This window comes from Etheostoma cragini, chromosome 5 (assembly GCF_013103735.1).
Source record: "Etheostoma cragini isolate CJK2018 chromosome 5, CSU_Ecrag_1.0, whole genome shotgun sequence".
In the NCBI taxonomy this organism is placed as follows: Eukaryota; Metazoa; Chordata; class Actinopteri; order Perciformes; family Percidae; genus Etheostoma; species Etheostoma cragini.
Window position 1 is genome coordinate 467,736 of NC_048411.1, and position 6,000 is coordinate 473,735.

A 6,000-nucleotide genomic window follows, 5' to 3' on the forward strand; every position below is an offset into this window, starting at 1 on the left:
ATTCTTATAGATAGAACCGTGTACGACACACGTGTCAAACTAAAGGCCCGCGGGCCAAATCTTGGCCCCTTCCAAATTTTGATCTGGCCCCCATATTAATCAGGGTTCACGATAAATTTGGTCCCGCCTAGTTTTTGTCACATTTTTCCGGCACTTATTTTAATGTTTTTTATGCTTTCCCATCATTTTTTTATGCTTTTTCCATTTTTTTCCATTTTAGTTGGCCAAACTGTTACGTAAAAAGACTATTTGAGACATGCACTAATACAGTCAAAGATATTCTTTTTTTTCAATGACATAAAAGCAATAAACTCTACATGTCTGGCCCTTGATTTGATTCTCATTTTCCAGTATGGCCCTTACAGAAGTTGAGTTGTGTATAAGAATAATTATTTGGTGAATATGAAAATGTGTTGTGGAAACGATGTTTAGGTAATACATGGTTTTGTCATGTAGGCATAGATGACATGACTTAAGGAAATAGGATACTTGGGGAGACAAGTGAGATTGTCAATAGTCCTCAAATGGTTGTACAAATAAACAAGTGTGCGTTCAATCTACTGTTTCATTTCTTTAAACACGTACAAGTGCCAAATATTAGGGCAGTCAAATAAATATGGAAAACCCAGAAAAAGGACTTTTGCCTGCTGCAGTCCATGCTGAAGAGAAGATAAGAGAGGCTGAGTATAAACAATAAAGGAAACATTGGGATGCTGCAGAGGGACTAGAAATGGCTGGGAGAGAATCCCTGTTACAGCTGCAGAAGCCCTCACATCAGGACCTGCATTCTGTGATTCATGTGTATCAGTTAAACATCCTGATTAGGATCTTAGAGCAGCAGGTCACGTTCTGCTTTAGTAAGCACACACATCTCCATGTCTTTCTCATGGATGCATGCCTGCATGGATGCACGGTTTGAGAAAAGACATACAACTGCCAGAGAATGTGTATAGATAGTATTTCACAATGCATGATGAGGCTTTGCATGTTTTGCTGGCTGAGACTAGTTGTTTAAAGGAAAATACAGGTCTTTGATGAGTTGTATTTATGATATGAAGCATACAGAACCACATGCAATTTAATATGTAAAGTGTTACACCTACAATAAGAGGGTGGCTAAACGCTCACCTGTCCCTCAAGTTAGGGTTTTGTTTTCTATTTTATTTTCTGTACGGCCATACATGCAGATGACTGGCGCCATACCCAAAGGTCGACGTTGCCCTGCCGGTCGTCTATACCCACAACGTTCCACTTCCGGGATTGCTCCGCTGCTGCAGGAAATTCCATCAGATGCATGTCTTTTTGGCCAGATGTCTGTCCCCTGTTGACGTTCTAACCTCCGGTGGATTTCTGAGGACTATGGTTACCTGGTCCTCAGGTCTCTGCAGGGTAAATCCAGACAGCTAGATGGACCAACTGTCCAATCTGAGGACTATGGTTACCTGGTCCTCAGATCTCTTCAGATCTCTGTCGCTGTCTTTTTGGTGCCTTGATGTCTTCTGTCCATAAATCTTACCCATCACCTCACTAGTTTCAAACCAGCTTGCAGCAGCCCCAGGGGTGGATGGTTTAGGGAATACAGAGGGTAAAAGGAGGGATTGCTGTTGTGTTTTTCTTGTTTGTACTGAATGCATTTCATTCTGCACGATGTTTGGATGATGGGCTAAGAAGACATGGCATCCATTCAGCGGCGGAGCACAACATGCTGGGCCCTGTAGAAAGGCATTCCTTATGGGTTCCTCCCCACAGCCACAGCTATTCATTTGGCCCTCCTTACATGAGTACTCATGTAAATGTACTCAGTATCCTTTCCACTCCCAGTCCGACACCCCTGAATCTGCCAAGGTGAATTAGCCTGACCCTTACAGAATGTCTGGCTAATTACTGAACCTGACAGCAAGTTAGTTTTATGACTCTGTTGTTTTTCTTGGAATACAAATTAGTTGAAGCGAAAAAGGGTTTAATCACTACAACCAAAAGCATAAAAAATCTAATTAATGTGGTGAATGGCAACATGTTACAGTTCAGTGTTTCATTGCTTGATAGAGCAGATTAAAACAAAATCCTAACCATCAGAAAAGCATATATTGTTCTCAGAATAAGCTTTTCTGTTTGCTCCTTGGAGACAACATGACATCATATTTATGACATATATTGTACAGATAATTATGAACAGGATGTTTCTGTCTGAGCTTAGAGCTCACCAGTCCATTCTGCTAACAGCTGATCGCCGGCGTTAGATTTCTTCCTTTGGAATTGAGTGTGTATAATATGCAGCCTAATTAGTGCTACTTTACCCATATGCAGACCTCTTTAATGAGCCTTCACTTCTATATATGGCACATGTCACACAAAGGAAGTCATTAAGCCAGACAACATGTAAATTAGTGAGATGCTTCTTCAGTTGCAGATGATTAAAATCATTTTAGGTGAATTTCCAATGAAGGCACTGCATGGTGGTTTTCACATGGAGGGATCAGAGTACAGGGAATCAAATTAACAACTAGACAGTACATGTATAGATGGGAAAACAAAATGTGCAACTGCTTAAATAGTATGCTAAAATGTAAATAAACTAATTGTGCAGGCTGCTCTTAGTGCAGTACTGTGGAGTATCAGGGTCTTATCTAGCGCCCAGTGATGACGTGTTAATAAGTTGTATTGCCTGTGGTAGGAATGATTTCCTGTAGCGGACCGTGTGACATCGAAGCTGTCGGAGTCTCTTAGAGAAGCTGCTGCTCTGTTACTCCAGTGTGTGTGTGTGTGTGTGTGTGTGTGTGTGTGGGAGGGGGTGGTCAGGGTTATCCATGATAGATAACAGTTTGTTCAGTGACCTCCTCTCCACCACAGCTTCAAATGTCTATACTTAACTACTTAATGTGAATGATCACGTTTAGTGCCAATAACCTCATATTCCTGCCCATGTAAATAAATGTCTTTAAGAGGCTGTAGCGGGTTGGCTTTTATGGTGAGACTGGGGATATCATATGAAACTAGCAGGCAGAAGGGATCCATTGGTAACAACCTTGTGATGCCAGCTTGTTGAGATGGGGGCTAAACAACACTCCAAAATAAATCAGGTCCAGGCAACAACTGGCGAGGCCCTTTTCAACGGGGTCCCTTGACCTTTTACCTACCTGAATAAAAAGGAGTTCTATGGGTACCCTCGAGTCTCCCCTTTACAGACATGCTCACTTTATAGGATCCCCATGCAGTTCATATCATGCAGTACAGTTACTTACACCTATGTTCTAAAATTGTGTAATTGAATATTTCAGTCTTGGAATTGCATAATTTAGGTATGACTAGACTGAAAGCTGAAACTCTTGTTGATTCAAACAGACCAATTGTATTCAAGTGTGTTGATGCCGGTCGCCACAGTAGCCATTCCATCGTAGTGAGACCCTTTCTTTACCTGTAGGATGACTGTTGGTGAACTTCAGGATGGTCACCTCATAACACTTTAAAAGCACAAAGCAGTTTCCAGAACAGAAGTGGTTGCCTTCCAATTCACACTTTGCAGTCACGTGATCACCATGGATACTTGGCGGGCAAGAAACGCTGAGAAAATGGCGGCGAACAGAGGCCAGCCAGAGGAATCGCAGCCTTGCACACTTCAAATAATACAATCAATTGTCTCTTTGGTCTCTGTGTGGTCTTCTAGTGTCAGATCCTTGTTTTTGTATTGTATTGTGTGTGTGTGTGTGTGTGTGTGTGTGTGTGTGTGTGTGTGTCTCTCTACCTTTCTGTCTCCGTGTTCCAGCTACCCATAATTCCTGTTGTTGACTTCCACTACATTTTGCATGACTTTGCCTGCTGTATTCAGGACTCATTTTGATGTGATTTATTAAATCCTTAAGCCCACCACTGCCCGCTGTCTCTTCGTTTGGGTCCGACCTTCTCTGACATTCTCCTCTAACAAGATATGTTCTGTGTATGACAGAAGAATGAATGACTTGAAGGTTGGGGTTCCTGGAAGATGGTTGCAAGTTCTGCCAGAATAGTTGCCAATTTAGGTGGTAGCCTAGCTGTTTAAGGGGACGTCTGCTTTCCTCCGTCGATAGCTGTGGGCCTACGAGATGCTTCACGGGAGGTCGTCAGGACAGGGTGCTGGGGCTGGCCAGAGCTGTGTCACATTCATGTAAGGGGAGAGGTGTTTGTCTTACCAATACCAATACCAGTTTATCAATATCTCGTAGTGTTTTCGGTCATTATAACTGAACCAAATGTTTCAAACAGCAAAACATGTTTATTACAAATTTATGACCAGACAAGCTTGACACAGTGCTGAACTGCATCTCAGATTAATTTTAACATCTAGGTGGTATATACTACTATCTCCCCTTAAGATCCCCTGTCCCTTAAAAAAAGAAACCGTGGTCTTAAAAGTACGGAGGCCCAGAAGGTCAAAAGATAAAAGTATTTCAGAAAACAGAACAGTCTAGAAAACAAAACACTTAAACATTTCAAAAAATAAAATGCCATTTGGTGAGAAAGGTAGCTACATATTGGACAATTCCTCCTCGTTGCTGGTTGGGTCTCTTGGATTGGAAAATCGGATTTGTGTGCACTGCAGTGGCTCACACTGGCTCAGGAGGAAAAAAATAGCCTTGCTTGATTTTCTTTCATATGAAGGCAGAGTTAGTTAGAACACATGATGCAACAGACCAAAGCACAGCCTTGATGCATTTAACGTTTTATTTTGTAAGTCAGGGTCGATATTCCTTTGTTAGGATACTTTAAGTAGAGCAGTGACATTTCCCATTTAAAAAAAAAAAGTAAGCTGTCTAAAGAGAAGCCTGCTCATTGTCTTTCATCAATAAAGCTAAAGGCTCCTGGCTGCTTTCAGGTCGTAGCTGAACTGACGTGTTTTCTTTTCTCCAATGCATTTCTAAGAAGTTTTTCGACAAAAGGGGCCAAGAGAAAAGATTTTAAAAAGCGGCTTCACAACAAAAGTTATCCATAATAGAAGAAAAGAAAACCTCACTCAAAACATAGTACATACAGTACACAGAAACAGAACTACGGTAGAAAGAACAAGCACAAAGAACAACCATATACACCGAGTCAAGGTTTTGTTCTGCAAGCCACCAACATCCGGTAGTGGGTAACATCAGTCTCGGTCCGTCACGCCTCACACCCAGTTCACTAAAAGGAACCATGGTGAGCACCGTTCTCATAATACATTCAAATGAATTCAACAGTAATCACAAAATCACAATGTGCTGTAACACATCTATGCTGGCATACTTCACATATCCAACATAAATGAAAATGAAAATGCGGGTAAAGATTTAGGATGAAAAGCACTCTCTTCCTGCATCCATCATTAAGGTTGTTCATGTAAAGAAGAATCCCACGTAGACTAGGGATTGGTGCTGTGAAAGCTCGGCTGCAATAACACGGCTGCACACACTGCCAACGCCAACGCACAACACATTGGAGTTACCCCGCACCAGGGCCGTAACTAAACACACGTCTAACACAAGAGGTTTAGATAATAAAGACAGAAGTAATTTCCTTTTGGATAACATGATGTCTTTGGAGTTGGGAGATCAACACAGAACGCAAGACAACATTCAGAATGGTTTGTTGTGTGAATGAAACATAACAGTTTTGTATGATTTTGTAAAAGTGCTATAATTAAGTGATGGCTCTGAAGGGAAGATTTTACGTCTGCTGTGTGAACCACAATGATTTTTGTAATGTGATCTATTCACTGAGATATGACTGACAAATGTTCAGCTTTCCATCTGTAAGCCGACAGCAGAGCCCGTCGCTACGGCGATCTGGTCCAGAACTACTGCCTGTGTCACATTTTCAATCATAAACAACTGATCTATTCAGAAGATCAAATTTGTTTCATATGTGGTTGCCATTGTATTCACCACAGTTTGTTGTAGTATTTTTGTAAAGTAATATATGCAATCAGAAACATAAAAAAATGACAATGCATACTTCCCAAAATGCACATGGAAAAGCCTATTTCATCAGACCCCC